This window comes from Cynara cardunculus (assembly GCF_001531365.2).
Source record: "Cynara cardunculus var. scolymus isolate 2C chromosome LG 12, CcrdV1, whole genome shotgun sequence".
NCBI lineage: Eukaryota > Viridiplantae > Streptophyta > Magnoliopsida > Asterales > Asteraceae > Cynara > Cynara cardunculus.
The window spans coordinates 15273893-15291725 of record NC_037539.1 but is presented as its reverse complement, the minus strand read 5'-3'; positions in this window follow the sequence as shown (position 1 = coordinate 15291725).

Here is a 17833-nt window from a genome sequence, read left to right as displayed (position 1 = left end):
AACCTGTGAACTCACCAGCTCTTTGTAGTTGACCTTGTTTTATTATGCTTTTCAGGGGTAAGAAAGGTTAACTGATAACGTTTATGTTCGGGGCACAACGACATCAACCATATTTATATTTGAAATCTTTTTGTTGAAAACTTTGCTTACACCATGTTGTTAAAAACTTTGAACTTGTATAATGTATTTCGGACTTTATATGTTATGTATTTGAATGGACAATTGGTGTTGTTTTCGCCCTATCGCTGTGAAATCTTGAACTATCACCCCTCGTGTTTCCGCTTTAGCGGGATGTGACATACCAGTTGCACTGAATGTGCATTTAATGTTCATTTAATGCAATGCGTATAAATAGATGTGTTCTATCTCCATGCAGAGATACTCTTGACTCCTGCTTACTCTTGAACCCTAACTCACGTTTATAAGTAAAAGAACACCCAGCTAAGAACACAATACGCTCATCTTGAAGAGCAAGTTAGAATCCCTTTATCGTATTCTAAATAGTTCTCTCTCTGATAGAACTTACTTTCCTCTAAGTCTTTTAGAACATATCTTTTCTTTATTTGCTAAGAACTAGTGTGTAACTTTAGATTGTTTAGATAGGTTTTATTTACCTTATCTTTCTGCAAATAATCTTGTAAAATCTGTATTGATCCTTCTTTATCATTATATATTTTAAATTTGAAAAGCTTACTGTGTTTGTATTCATCTCCCCCTTCTACAAACTGTTATACACATCTTGTAGACCCTAAAGGGACCAACAAGTGGTATTAGAGCAGTGTATTCTCTATTCCTGTTGTTTAGTTGTTTTCTGCATTATATTATCTCTTTCTCTAGATAATCTTAGTTCTTTCAAATGTCTTTACAAAACACAAACATACACTTTCAAGATAATGGCTCTCTTGCCAAACCACCCCGTTTTATCCGAAACAATTATAGTCTTTGAAAAAATCGGATGTCCCTCTTTTTGGAAGGTGTGGATCCTGAAATTCCACACTATATAGAAAATGGATCATATGTTCCAAATGTTATTTCTCCGGCTGTTCCTGAGACAGCTACGATTGCCGCGATTCCTGAATGGTAGTTTCCAAAGCTCCCTCATCAATGGAGCGATGCAAATAAGAAGAAGATAACTATAGACACTCGTACAAGGTCTATAATAGCAATGTCTCTTCCCGATGAGGTTAATCGCTCAAGATGTACAGTGACATGTCCTCTCTTTATCTTAGAACTATTTATGGGATTTTGCTCAATCATGAGGAATCTCGTTAGCTGAAAAAAAAATCTAATTAAAGATTCCAGGGAAATGAAGAGCACTCCTTTAACTCTAATCTCTAAAGAAGCTTCAGTTGAGGTCCTTTCTCTTCCTCCTATTGCTGCTGCTGTTATTATTACCGAGTTAGATTCTACTAACTCTGAGGATTTATCAGAATCTGATCTTGTAGATTTTGATAAATCATTGGCGCTATAACTAAATCTTTTAGGAGATTCGCCAATAAAATTAATTTATGCACATCTCCTTAGCTGACCATAAAGGAAAAGCCAAAGTCTGATAAGATAGATAAGGCTTTAGGGATCTGCTACAACTGTCACCGCACAGTTCACTTTGCTGGTGAATGTAGATCCAAGAAGGCTGTGACGCCATCTTCTAAAACCTCATCCTTCTTCAAATCCAGGGATGATAAGTACATGAACCTGAAGGGGAAGTATAAGAAGATGAAGAACTTCCAACAAAAGGCCAAGGGTCTTGTCGCTGAAGAGTAGGATTGGGCTGATTCATCTGATAAATCATCATCTGATGAGGAAGATACGACCTATCTCTATTTAATGGCCAAAGATGTTAATGAAGAAGCTTCAGAGACATCAACTTTTAATGATCCCTCATCATCCTCACATGTTTAGGTATGTCTTCTTAATGAACCCTCTTCTTCTTCTTCTTCTTATTCTAGCATATCAGCATTAGACACATTGACGGTGGATCTTTATAATGCCCTGAATGGCAAGTCTAAAGTAGAAATGCTTAATCTTGATCTTCAAGAACAGTTGAAGATTTGTCATTCAAAGATCAAAGAGCTGACTAAGGTTGAAGAAAATCTTAAGGATCAAGTCATTGTAAACCAAGCCATCATTATCGAATGCGAACAGGCTATAACTGATCATGAGCCATCAATTGTTGAACTCAAGGCTGAGAAGGATACCATAAAAGGATGGTGCAAAGACTCTGTCAAGGCCTCATAGTTCATTAATGCTCAGATCCCTACCAAGATAAAGACTGGTCTAGGATTTTCCTATGATCCCGAAGACAATGTCACTGACCGGTTCATGCTAAAGTTTGGTACATTTGTCTCTTCTATTCCTGACACTTCTTCCTCTCAGTATTCTTTCACTGAGAGTCACCTTGATGGAACTTCTTCAAGTTCAGGTTGCAAACACAAGGGTAAATCCATTGTCAACGCACCTCTTCCCATGAAGACCAACAAGTCAAATAGATCTAAATATATTCTTTTAGCTTGTAAATATTCTTCTTCTTCTTTTTCTTCAGGGACTAAAAAATCTGAACCTTCTCAGAAATCTAATTCTCAGCTCAAGGTGAATGCTTCACCTAAGGACTCAAAATCCTCAAAAGTTCCTCCTAGAACTAATGAGAAGGGAATCCTTGGAGCTAGTCTCTCTTCAAATTTGGTACTTTCTGGCTTTAAAGCTACCTTCAGCTATAGGAAGTGTAAGCACTGTAGTGAAATTACACACATTTCCAGTAAATGTGTTAGGAATGAAAATCAGTATTAAATTGTATTCGTCTTGAAAGTTAAATATTGTCTATAATTGTAAAAGTCATCATGTTTGACTTTTCTTATAGGAGTTTGACTTTGACTTGTGTTTAGAGGTTTGACCCTATAAATACGGTAATGTCTTTGTAATTAAAAAAAAAGGAGCTTATTGTAATATTCTGAGTACGTAATGAGAAGGTTTGACTAATAAATCTGGTGTTGACTTTCTCTCTCAACTCTCATATATGTGTTCTTGAAAATATCTTAGATCTGCCATGATTAGGAAGATAAAATGAAGATTGATCATTGAAGTGGGACATACAATTGGTATCAAAGCAGAGTTTGCAAGAAATCAAAAGAAAAGAAATCAATTTTTGAATATTTTTTGAAGTTTTCTTTTCTGAATTTTTTTGAGTTCTTCGTGTTCTTCATTTTTTTATATATGTAATAATGAATGAAATATTCATTTCCGAACATTGTTAAAGGGAATCTGATGCGAAGATCAAGGGGGAGTAACTTCGATAATAGCAAAAGACTCAAAAGAAGAAGTGCGACTGAAGATGATTACAGAAAGATTATTCATGTGCTATAACAACTGGGAGATGTTGAATGTGAAGATCATCTTTACAACAGTTTACTGAAGATTAATTCTGAAGATCCTTTGAAGATCACATCTTGTAAATTGTATCTGTTGATTACTGTTCTACATTGTCAAAAGAGAAGATCATTGCAATTCTACATTCGAGGGGGAGAATGCTAGAAGATCTTTCTCAACAGTTGATTGCTTGAAGATTTCAAGTTGAAGATTTCTTTTGAAGATGACATAATGTGCTTAACGTTTCAAAGTTCAAACAAGACTCAAAGTGCAGAATTTATTTCAAGTCTGAATACAAAGGGGGAGAATGTTAGGACTGAAAATCAGTATTAAATTGTATTCGTCTTGAAAGTTAAATATTATCTATAATTGTAAAAGTCATYGTGTTTGACTTTTCTTATAGGAGTTTGACTTTGACTTGTGTTTAGAGGTTTGACCCTATAAATAGGGTAATGTCTTTGTAATTAGAAAAAAGAGAGCTTATTGTAATATTCTGAGTACGTAATAAGAAGGTTGACTAATAAATCTGGTGTTGACTTTCTCTCTCAACTCTCATATATGTGTTCTTGAAAATATCTTAGATCTGCCAAGATTATGAAGATAAAATGAAGATTGATCATTGAAGTGGGACACACAAAATGTCCTTTTGTCGCCAAGGCTAGTTCACTAGCTAAGGGGAAGAAAGTAGTTAAGGCTGAGAAATCAACCAAAGCGAAATCAACCACTAAGGCTACCAAAGCAACCAAGGTGAAGAAAACCACTAGAGCCTCATCTTCAGGCTCATTGAAGACAACAACTGATGCTAAGTCTTAAGTATCAAATGTTGTAGTTCCATCATCTAAAGCCTCTTCATCAGGCTCAGTGAAGACATCATCTAACTCTATTTCTCTAGTGTCAGAGGTTGTTCCCCTTTCCATTAAAACATCTACAGGTTCAGCGAAGCCATCTGTTGATGCTGGTTCTTCAGCTTCAGTAGATGAAGCCTCTAACATTGTTGGACACAAATAGATGGGTACCAAAAGCATTTTTAAACTGTTTCCTTGTGCAGGAAGTCAAGGCATATGGTATCTAGATAGTCGATGCTCAATGCACATGACCGGAGACAAATCCCTGCTCATTGACTACAAGGAAGAAAGAGGAGCTTCTGTGACCTTTGGAGGTAATGGAAAAGAATATGCCAAAGGTCTTAGTATATTAACCAATGGCGCAACCACATTCAGGCGTGTTGCGTACATTGAAGGACTGAAGCACAATCTACTCAGCATCAGTCAACTGTGTGACAAAGACTACACGGTGAAATTCTCCAAGAATACATGCTATGTTTATGACAAAGATGATAAGGTTGCCTTGACCGGTTCTCGTCTAGAGAATGTCTAATCATCATAATGGACACTTCTATCACTGAGAATAGATGTTTCTTCTCAAAAGTCTCGTCAGACATCAACTGGCTGTGGCACAAACGGATTTCTCACCTTAACATCAAGACACTCAGTGAGTTGTCTAGAAATGATCTTTTAATTGGACTACCTCAACACTCCTTTGCATAGGAATCTAAAGGAAAACATACAAGAACTGGCTTTAAGTCAAAGCAAATGTTTTCAGTGACATTGCCTCTTCAGCTTCGGTCCTGTTTATGTGCAATCTATTGCTGGAAAGAAGTATACACTTATCATTGTTGATGAGTATTCCAGGTACCCAAAGGTCTTCTTTCTCAGATCCAAAAATGAAGCATCTAAAGACATCATATCGTTTATCAAGAAAATAGAAGTGCTTAACAACATTAAAGTACGATCTATTATAAGTGACCATGGTACTGAATTCAAAAACAGTACTATGGATAACTTCTTTCAAGACAAGGGAATTTCTCACAACTTTTCTTCAGTGAGAACTCCTCAACAAAATGGGGTCGTTGAAAGGAGAAATCGAACAATCATTGAGGTTGCTCGATCAATGCTCAGCGAGTCCCATCTCCCTACTCATTTCTGGGCTGCAGCTGTCAACATTGTTTGTTTCACTCCAAATCGGTCGCTGATCGTTAATAGGTTCAAGAAGATAGCTTATGAACTTTTCCATGGCAGAATCCCACTATCAGCTTTCTACATATTTTTGGTTGCACGTGTTATATTATCAACAACCATGATCAACTAGGAATGTTTGATCCCAAAGCCTGCAGAGTATTCAACAAACGTCGACAGACAATAGATGAAACTATCCATGTCACTTTTGATGAATCTCAGTCAGCTAATTCAAAACTCATCTTAAATGATGAAAATGGATTAGAAAATTGGATGTTCTCTCATTATGGACAACCTGAAGATTCCTTTAGCGTTCCTGTTGGAACCCAAATTCTCTTAATTATCAGAAAACACAGTTTGGAAGAATATGACTGGAATGAAAACAGTGTACTGAAATGATCAAATGAAATATTCAACAAAGATAAGAACACAAAGTAACTTTGAATACGTCAGATGCTTTTTATTAGATGAGAAGAAAATAATAACTCTCTCAATATAAATAGTATTCTCACAAGAATTGGCTATAATCTAAGTCGGCACTCTCAGGTCTTTGTAACTTGAGGAGGATGCCTCCTTATATACGCCTACGTCAAACAGATTATGCTAGAATTGTGGCTTGAAACTCTGAGCGCTGATTCCGCGTCCTTATCATTGACGAACCTTGAAAAGTGAAGCGGGCTAAGTCAAGCTGCCTTGATTTTGTTTGACGCTTGCGAGAATATCTTAACTAAGCGCCCTTTCCATGGAGCTAGGAGACCAGAGGCTTTGCATGTACTATGCAGAGGCTATGCATATACTATGCAGAAGCTCTGTGTCAGGAGTGTAGCTTTGTATGAAGCACTTAAGATTTTTGGCGCTTAAGGCTTGATCATCCACGAAATAGAGCGCGGGCTCTGTATGTGAGATGCTTGGCTCTTTGAGTAAGAGCTATGTCTCATGATCTCTTCTGTATGAGAGTTCTTAGTCCAGACAACTTCTAAAGACTAAGTCCTATGGACTAGAGTAAGAGGCTTCTTGCTTAAACTTTCACAAGATAGGGTCTAACAATCTCCCCCTAAGTGTAATTAAGACACCCTTTTACTTGAATGGAAAATACAAGTCTAATAGATCGAAATCTGTTTCTTCAGCTTGTAAACCTTCTTCTTCAGGGACTAAGAAATCTGAATCCTCTCAGAAGTCTAAGTCTCAGCTCAAGGTGAATGCTTCACCTAAGGACTCCAAAGCCTGAAAACTTCCTCCAAGAACAAATGAGAAGGAAATCCTTGGAGCTGGTCCCTCTTCTAATCTGATACTTCCAGGCCCTAAAGCTACTTTCAGCTGTAGGAAAAAGTAGCTAAGGTTGTGAAATCAACCAAAGAGAAATCCACCACTAAGGCTGCAAAAGCAACCAAAGTGAAGAAAATCACTGGAACGTCCTCTTCAGGCTCAATGAACACAACAACTACTGCTAAACCTTCAACATCAAATGTTGTAGTTCCAACCACTGGAGCCTCTTCATCAGGCTCAGTGAAGACATCCACTGAACCTATCTCACTAGCGTCAGAGGTTGTTCCTCTTTCCACTAAAACCTCTCCAGGTTTAGTGAAGCCATCTACTGACGCTGGTCCTTTAGCATTAGTAGATGAAGCCTCTAACATTGCAGGACCCAAATAGATGGGTACCAAAAACATTTTTAAAATGTTCCCTTGTGCAGGATGTCAAAGGCATATGGTATCTAGATAGTGGATGTTGAAGGCACATGACTGGAATAATCCCTGCTCATCAACTACAAGGAAGAAAGTGGACATTCTGTGACCGTCGGAGGTAATGGAAAAGGATATACCAAAGGTTTTGGTATATTAACCAATGGTGCAACCACATTTAGACCTGTTGCATACGTTGAAGGACTAAAGCACAACCTCTTTAGCATCAGTCCGCTTTGTGACAAAGACTACATGGTGAAATTCTCCAAGAATTCATGCTATGTCTATGAGAAAGATGATAAGGTTGCCTTGACCGGTTCTCGCCTAGAGAATGTCTACATCATCAATATGGATTCTTCTATCACTAAATCTTTGTCAGACATCAACTTGCTGTGGCACAAACAAATTTCTCATCTTGACTTCAAGACACTCTGTGAGTTGTCTAGAAATGATCTTGTCACTGGTCTTCCTCAACAATCCTTTGCAAATGAAACTTTTTGCTAAGCATGTGAGAAAGGAAAACAAACAAGAGCTAGCTTTAAATCAAAGCAAATCTCTTTAGTGATAGTGCCTCTTCAGCTACTACACATCTTTGGTTGCACGAGTTATATTCTCAACAAACATGATCAACTAGGAAGTTTCAATCCCAAAGCTGATGAAGGATTCTTTCTTGGATATTCTTCATATCCAAACCCTTCAGAGTATTCAACAAACGAAGACAGACGATAGAAGAAATTATCCATGTCACTTTTGATGAATCTTAGTCAGCTAATTCAAAACCCATCTTGAATGATGATGGTGAATTTTAAAACTGAATCTCAGATGAGGAAGACACAACCTATCTCTGTTTAATGGCCAAGGATGTCAAGGAAGAAACTTTTAAGACATCATCCTCCAGTGATCCCTCATCATCCTCTCTTGCTCAGGTATGTTCCCTCAATGAACCCTCTTCTTCCTCTTCTGTCCCTGATAGCCTATCAACATTAGATACGTTGACGGTTGATCTTTACAATGCCCTGAATGGCAAATCAAAAGCAAAAATGCTTAATCTATATCTTCAAGAATAATTGAATATTTTTTATTCTAATATCAAAGAGCTGACTAAGATCGAAGAAGATCTTAAAGATCAAGTCATTGTAAACCAGACCATCACTATCGAGCATGAGCAGGCTATAGCTAAGCGTGAGCAAGCTATTGCTGAACTCAAGGCTGAGAAGGCTACCATTGAAGGGTGGTGCAAAGCCTCTATCAAACCCTCTTGGAGCATTAACGCTTAGATTCCTTCAAAGATTAAAATTGGTCTAGGATTTTCCTATAATCTGGAAGATAGTGTCACTGACAGATCCATGCTGAAGTTTTGTACCTTCGTCTCTTCTATTCATAACACTTCTTCCTCTCAGTCTTCTGTCATTGAGAGTTATATTGAAGGAAATATTTTAAGTTCAGGTCGCAAAGACAAATGTAAATCCATTGTCAAAGCACCTCTTCCCAAGAACGCTGACAAGTCACATAGATCAAGATATATTCCCTTAGCTTGTGCACCTTATTCTTCTTCTGGGATCAAGATTTCTGAATCCTCTAAAAAATATAAGCTCAAGGTGAATGTTTCACCTAAGGACTCTAAATCCTTAGTTGTTCATCCCAGAACAAATGAGAAGGGAATCCTTGGAGCTTGTCCCTCTTCTGTTCCTCTGGTACTTCTTGGCCATAAAACTGATTTTAGCTATAGGAAGTGTAGACACTGTGGTGAAACTACACATATTGCCAGCAAGTTTCCTTCTGCTGCCAAGGATGGTCCTCTAGCCAAGGGGAACAAAGTAGCCAAGGCTGAGAAATCTAACAAGGTGAAATCTACCAAGGTGAAATCTACCACTAAGGTTGTAAAAATGACAAAAGTGAATAAAATCACTGAAGCCTCTTGTTCAGGCTCAGTAAAGCCATCTACTGACACTGAGTCTTCAGTTTCAGTGGATGTTGCCTCTAACACTGCTAGACCCAAATAGAAATGGGTACCAAAGCAATCTTCTTATGTTTATGTGTGTAGGAAGTCAAAGGCATTTGGTATCTCAATAGTGGAAGCTCAAGACATATGACTGGAGATAAATCCTTGCTAATCGATTACAAGGCTGAAATAGGCCCTTTCATAAGCTTTGGAAGAAACGGAAAAGGATATACCAAAGGTTTTGGTGTATTAACCAATGGTGCAACTACTTTCAAACGTGTTTCATATGTTAAAGGACTAAAGCACAATCTTCTTAGCATCAGTCAGCTGTGTGATAAAGATTTCACAGGAAAATTTTCTAAGAATTCATGCTACGTCTTTGACAATGATGATAAGGTTGTTATAACCGGTTCTCGCCTAGAGAATGTGTATGTCATCAACATGGATTCTCCTCTTACTAAGAATAGGTGTTTTCTCTTAAAGGCTTCATTAGATATCAACTGGTTGTGGCACAAACGGCTTTCTCATCTCAATATCAAGACACTCAGTGAGCTGTCTTGAAATGATCTAGTCACTGGTCTTCCTCAACACACCTTTGCAAAGGAATCTCTTTGCTCAGCGTGTGAAAAAGGAAAACAGAAAAATGCTAGCTTCAAGTCTAAGCAATTCTCTTCAGTGACTTCTCCACTTCAGTTATTGCACATGGATCTCTTTTGTCTTGTCAACGTACAATCCATAACTGGAAAGAAATATACACTTGTCATTGTTGATGAGTACTTCAGGTACAATTGGGTCTTCTTTCTCAGATCCAAAAATGAAGCACCTTAAGAAATTATCTCGTTCATCAAAAGGATAGAAGTACTTAACAATATTAAAGTACGATCTATCTGAATTAAAAAACAATACTACGTATAGGTTCTTTGAGGACAAGGGAATCTCTCACAACTTCTCTTCTGTGAGAACTCCACAACAAAATGGGGTCGCTGAAAAGAGAAATCGAACAATCATTGATGCTGCTCGATCAATGATCAGCGAATCTCATCTTCCTACTCATTTCTGGGCTGAAGCTGTTAATACTGCTTTTTTCACTCAAAACCAGTCGTTGATCGTTAAGACATTCAAGAAGACAGTTTATGAACTCTTCCATAGCAGAAAGCCTTCTCTCATCTTTCATCATTTATTTGGTTGCACATGTTTCATTCTTAACAAACGTGACCAACTTAGAAAGTTCGATCCCAAAGCTGATGAAGGAATCTTTCTTGGATATTCTTTAGTATCTAAAGCCTTCAGAGTATTCAACAAACGTCGACAAACCATAGAAGAAACTATTCATGTCACCTTTGATGAATCTCAATCAGCTAAATCTAAACCCATCCATAATGATGATAAAGAATTAGAAAACTGGATGTTCTCTTATGTTGGACAACCTAAAGCTTCCTTCAGCAATCAACCCAATGTGATACTCTAGAAGCTGATGATGATCCACTTATCATTTTATTGTCAAATAATTCAATTAAATAAAACTCTGAAGGCTAAAGAAGAAATTTTTTACAAAAGAGGACAAACTGATCAAACCATCTTTCTAAACAAACCATCTGAATCAAGATATTTTAATCCTCGGGAAGGGTTGGGGTTTGAAAATCCAATTTTTTTAGAAAAAGCTTTACGTTCTGCCCCGACCTTATACAATTCTCAATATAATTTTTGCGGTCCCGTTTATTCAGTAAAGTTTACAAAATCTTCTGACGAGGTTGAACAAAAAGAAGATCTTAATCGTCAAAGAAAAGACAAGATGCAAGATCCATTTAATTATTCAAAATTAAATGAAAGTTACAAAGATCAAGACTCTGTAGTTTCAACAGATTTTATTCATAGTTATTCAAAAGCAGAGATTGAAGCAAAACCAGTTGAACCTAAACCTTATATTCCTACTCTTATTTTAGAAAAACAAGTGGTTCAGCTGGAAAAGACTTTAAATGAAGAAAGACTTTCATTTGATAAACAAAAACAAGAAGTTTTGGATAAAATTGAATCTTTAGAAAATTCTATAAAGAAAACGGAACATGCTGAGTCTGAGTATTTTTCGTGCGACAAGTCTTTAAGTGAAGCTAATGACTCAGAAGAAATAAATGCGTTTAATGAAGAAATTAATTTTTCAAATATTTTACATTCAGATGTTTGTTTAGACGATGAAATTGATAAGTTTAATTTTGCAAAGGATTTACCCAGTCATGAAGATTTTATTGTTAAAAACAATATGACTGAGGATTCTGATTTACCTTCAGAGTTTCAAAACAATTTTAATCACAAAACTATTTCCGAGGATGTTTATTATAAAAAGATTAAAACCAAAAAAAATCAAAGGAAACATAAGAAGCTTACAAAGAAAAAGAAAGTTCGACATTCAAGTAAATTTGATAATTTTCTTTTTCCTTATTCAGATAATGCGTTGAAATTAAAGACWTATTGGAGAGTAAAAGAAGAAGTCAAATCATCTACTCAACTGAAGAAGAATAATTTTATTAAATTCGTATTAAATGATTCGAAATTGAATAGTTCTGTAACAAGATATTCAATTGATGAATTATTTGATATTGGAAATAGTAAAAATTGTTGTTCTCCAAATAGAGTAAATGAATTATTTCAGTCTTTTACTTCTTTTAGACCTTACCATTTCATGCATTCTGTGATATCTTATGTATCTAAAAGTGMTGAAAAGAAAATATCTTATAGAAATAAATGGTTTGGAAATTACAACATACCCCAACCTGATACTAACAATATATGACCCAAGTTCGTTTGGGTACCAAAATCTACTTGATCTGATTTTTGCAGGTGTGTCAATTTTGTGCTGATCAAAATATCATTTCAGTGATACATCAATGTAGGGAGAGTTGTAATTTATTCAAGAGGCTTCTGAACATTTCAGTTCAGAACCCGTGATTTACCGAGTGTGGTTTCTAAACACTCAGTTTAGAACCCGTACTTAAAATGTTTTCTTCAATTTTTTTAATTTTTTGAGCTTAACTGTTTCATTACTTAAATCTACTTTCTTGGGGGAGTTCTCTAGAATTTTTGAATAAATGTTTTTGAAAATGGAACTGTTTTCTGAAACGAGTACATTTTCTGAACAGGTATTTCTTGAGATTTTACTTGCATAATTTCTCGTCGTACATAACTCCAATATCTGTTTCAGCTATTCTTCAAACTGTTATTATCACGTCTGTATTCAAATTTTGTTTTCTGATATTTTTTTTACATAGATTCATATACATTCATTTTTTGAATATCAGAATCTGTAAACTTGTTCTTACAAATCTTCATTCATTTCTCTCGTATATACTGAATAATCGAATTGTTGTCGCATCATTCTTTATTGATCGTGCTTAAAGCCAAATTACTTGATCAATTTTTTATCTAATCACTGTGCTTTAAAGAAATAATATTTTTGACAAATCTTTGTGATCATCTGAGCATAACACGCTATTTTAGGAGGGACTGAGTGCTTATCAGAAATACCTCTATGGAATGTCAAAACCGACAGACCTACCCAAGAGGACAACCATATCAGAGTGAGCTTAAATACAAAAGAGGTTAAAATGAAAAAGAGAGGGGTAGTTGTTGTGAGCTAAAAAAATTGACGAGAGTTGTGTCAGGATTAAAAGAAAATGAGAATCCTGTTCCAAACTTACATAATCTGGGCATACCACATAATCTATTAGTTCTYGATTTTTTGGAGACTAATATTGAAAAAGGCAGAGCCCAGGCCAATTCTTGTCACAACCCCACCAACTACTCATTTATCTCTCAACAGATAAATGTTTCAACAACATTTGGGGCACGCAGCTCATCATCTATCARTTTCTCATTTGGAGAAAGTTGATATTGAAATCAAAAGGATATACGTCCCCCCTTCAAGTTTTTTTGATCACATATTGAGTCTGATAAATTTGTGTAGTCTACACGGTTTATCTTTTTAAGCCTAAACAGAAGCATTAATTGCTTTATCCTTTTACACTACACAGATTTAGCATTTTATATGTTAATTTGCCAAAACATTCATAGATATGCTATTTTTTAGCTATCAATGATTGAATGGAAGACCTGGTGAGATGAACATCAAAAAGTCTCATATATACAATACATCAGTTGTATTGAGTATATCTGTTATACTCACAGGCCAATCTTTTTATAAGATTGTAAACAATTTCATTCATTGAAATTGGATGTTATCTTCCCATTCCCTTAATCTGAAAAGATTAAACAAGTGGATTTGCAAAGATCTACTTACATTTTCATGAATTGACGGCTTATACGGAATATTTCATTCATCTTATGTATGATGGAATGATTCTCATTTCATCATAAGGGGGAGTATATGTAATAATGAATGAAATATTCATTTYYGAACWTTRTTAAAGGGAATCTGATGCAAAGATCAAGGGGGAGTAACTTCAAAAGTGGCAAAAGACTCAAAAGAAGCGCGACTGGAGATAATCACAGAAAGATTATTCATGTGCTACATCGACTGAGAGTTTTTTGAATGAGAAGATCAATGTTTCAAAAGTTTACAAAGAAAAAGCCTGAAGATTATTTTTGAAGATCCTTTGAAGATCACATCTTGTACATTGTTTCTGAAGATTGTTTTTGTTACTGTTCTACATTGTCAAAAGAGAAGATCATCGCTGTTCTACATTCGAAGGGAAGAATGCTAGAAGATATTTCCCAACAGTTGATTGCTTAAAGATTTCAAGTTGAAGAATTCTTTTGAAGAAGACATAATGTGCTTAATGTTTCAAAGTTCAAACAAGACTCAAAGTGCAGAATTTCTTTCAAGTCTGAATACAAAGGGGGAGAATGTTAGGACTGAAAATCAGTATTAAATTGTATTCGTCTTGAAAGTTAAATAATTGTCTATAATTGTAAAAGTCATCGTGTTTGACTTTTCTTATAGGAGTTTGACTTTGACTTGTGTTTAGAGGTTTGACCCTATAAATAGGAGTTTGTCTTTGTAATTAAAAAGAGGAGAGCTTATTGTAAATCATATACGTAATAAGAGGTTTGACCAAGAAATCTGCTGTTGACTTTCTCTCTCTATTCTCATATGAATGTTCTTACAAGTTTATCTTGATCTGAAGATTTATGGAGCGTATTGAAGATTGATCAGTAAATAGGGACTAACACATTCCATTTGCAACTAATAACCAAAGTGAATCTTCTTTGGAGATCGTTGCAGTGCCCATTAGTTTCATTTCTTCCTCTACTTCCAATACTGACCAATCAGTGAATGAAATGTCTTCAACATCTGAACCTCTATCAGTCACTGAATCTCTCACTGAGGCTTCTTTAGCAATTCTATCCATTGCTAAAGAATTTGCAGTTGAAGCCTCATCTTCTATTCCTGAACATCAATGCTCAGATGACAATCCTCTACCAGCTTAGCAATGGATAAAAGACCATCCAATTTATCAAATTCTTGGTGATCCAAGTGCAGGTATTCAGACATGATGTGGTCTAGGTAATATCTATCTTTTTGTCAACTTCTTTTCTATTGTTAAACCTAAGAAAATCAATGATGCTATCTCAGACCCTAGCTGGGTCATTGCCATGCAAGAGGAGCTTAATGAGTTTGATAGGAACAAAGTTTGGTATCTTCTCCCACGTCCATCTGCCAAAACTATGATACGAACCAAATGGATTTATCGCAATAAGTTAGATGCACAAGGTGTAGTAACCCGTAACAAGGCTCGTCTTGTTGCTCATGGTTTTATACAAGAAGAAGCAATCGATTATGACAAAACCTTTGCACTAGTGACTATACTTGAAGCTATTCGCCTCTTCCTAGCCTTTGCTGCCCATAAATACTTTAAAGTCTACCAAATGGATGTAAAGAGTGCTTTCGTTAATGGAAAACTCCAAGAGAAAGTTTATGTTGAACAACCTCCAAGGTTTCTTGACCCTAAGTATCCAAATCATGTTTATCGATTGGATAAAGCTCTTTACCGGTTAAAACAGGCCCCTCGTGCCTGGTATGATACCTTATCCTCATTTCTCATCTCTGAGAATTATGTCCATTGAAAGATTGACCAGACCTTATTTCTTAGGAAAGTTAAAGGTCATCATTCTAGTCCAAATTTATGTCGATGATATTATATTTGGTTCCACTAATCCCTCTTTGTGTTTTCGGTTCACTGATCACATAAAGAAAGAATACCAGATGTGCATGATGGGAGAACTAACCTTCTTTTTAGGTCTCCAGATCAAGCAGTCAAATAAAGGTATCTTTATCAGTCAAAGTAAGTATGTTTGTGACATGCTAAAGAAATTTTATCTATCCAATAGCTCATCTATGAAGATTCTAATGGCTCCTCCACTCTGTCTCAACAAGGATCCAAATGGAAAGCCTGTAAACGTAACCGTTTATAGAGCAATGATCGGTTTGCTGATCGCATGAAGAAAAATATCAGATGAGTATGATAGGAGAACTAACCTATTTTCTATGTCACCAAATCAAGCAATCAAATAAAGGTTGTTAGACCCCAACTTGTGAAAGTGTAAGTAAGAAGTATCTTACTCTAGTCAATAGGACTTATTCTATAGAAGCTGTCTGGCTAAGAACTCTCATGCAAAAGATCAAGAATTAGAGCTCTTACTCAGAGTGAAGGTTCCATTCATACAGAGCCCACGCTCTATCTCCGTGAACGCTCAAGCCTTATGCGCCAAAAACCATAACCGCTTGACTTAATGGAACAACTCGAAGACCCATAGCCTCTGCATAGTACATGTAGAGCTTCTGCATATACAGAGCCTCTGCATAGTAAATGCAGAGCTTCTGTATTTTCATACAGAACTTCTGGCTAACTTCTTCATGGAATGCGCGTGTGTTTGCCCAGAAATTCTCGCAAGCATCTAACAAATTTAAGGTGGCTTGACCAAATCTGCTCCGTTATTCAAGGGAAGTCAAAGATAAGGATGCAGACCAGTCAATTTAGAGTTCCACGCCTTTTATTTAGCATAGTTTGTTAGACCTAGGCGTATATGAGGAGGCTTCCTCCTCAAGTTTAAAGAATCTGAAGGAACCGACTTACACTCTACGCAATTTCTGTGAGATTACTTTCGTGCTTCAAATTGTTCATCTTTTATCAATAAAAGCATTCGATATATTCAAAGTTTATTCATTGTTTTACATTCATCTTTGAATATTCTGTTTAGTCATTTTAAATACATTGCTATTCTTAATTCCTATTTTACGCAAACTGTATTTCTATCAATTAAGAGTATCTGGGTTCCAACAATTAGTATCAGTGCCTACTAATAAAATTCATTGATTAGTCGATCGATATCCGACTGGATTCTACTCTTAATTTTCTTTTGATTATTCGTTTTTAAAAGATTTATAACTCTTATTTTTCTCGATTTTAAAAACGTTTGCTTTTACGTAATCTGGAAATCGTTTTTTCAGTCGATCATCTATCTCGTCAAAGTTTTTATTCTCAAAACTTTAATCTAAAATGTCGTCTTTGCAATCATGGAACTCCATGTATAGTGTCGGTTCCTTGACAAAACCTCCGACTCTCATTAGGGAAGAATATCCCCAATGGAAGATCCAAATGATCAATTTCTACGAGGGTCTTGACCTAGAACTCTATGAGTCAATCCTAAATGGCCCATACGTCCCTACCACCATCATACCTCAGATTCCTGTTGCTGGTGATACAGTTGAGGTACCTGCCAGGCGAGTACCAAACTTCGTCATGACTGGAACAATGAAGATAAACGAAGAGTGGAAGTGGATCAAAAGGCTAAAAGACTTCTGATTATGGCACTTCCCAACGAAATTTTCCAGTCACTTGACGCTTGCGACTCGGAAGGATTTATGGGATCAACTGGCCAACCAGTTGGAAGCAGGCATCAAGATGAAGAAGAATCGTCGTGCCCAATGTCTGAATGAGTACAATAGCTTCCAGGCACTCCCCGATGAGTCTTTAGAACAGATTTATCATCGCTTCAACACTCTGATCAACAAATGTCGCAAGTGTGACGTGATCAGAACTCAAGAGGAGAACAACATGCTCCTCTTGAAGAGATTGAACGCAGAATGGGAAAATCTAACAATGTCTCTCTAGGAAAACCAAAATCTGGAGGAATGGACACTTCACAATGTATATGGGACACTGCATGCTCAAGAACAAGAGGTACAGAAGGCAAAGGTCACTCTGGGTGGACCTCTGGCTCTTGTCTTTGATTCAAAAAAGATAGGATCAAGCCAGCCACACAGAGAACAAAGACCCAGAGAAGAAATAAGAAAGGGATAGAAGGCTCTCATATTGGAGAGTGATGATGAAGAAGACAGAGCTTCTAGCGATGAAGACGATGACATCAACGCTTATGAAATCCTTGGCCCTGATCACCAAGGAATTCCAAAGGAAATTTGGGAAGAAGGTCTTCGATATAAAAGGAAGACAAAATGATAGAATCAAAGGAAAATCTTTCGAAGGAAGGAATCCTTCTTCTATTTCTAACAAGAAGGAGGAAGAGCCATCGGACCAGAAGAAGTAAGGTGTCCAATGATTTAGATGCGGGAAGATGGGGCACTACTCCAAAGAGTGCAGAGGCCCTCTTGTGAAAGATGAACTGTACTACAAAAATAAGTACAAGTACGATCGATCACAAAGAAGCCTCATGGCAGAAGAAGTAAGCCTTAGTTTTCTTTTCTAGGTCCTTAGTTATACGCTTGTTTAATTCCAGAAGTTTATCTTCTTCTGATTTCTTAAGGGTGCTTATGCGAGTCTTTTCTTTTGCTAAATCATCTTTTTCTGTGGTTAGAAGAT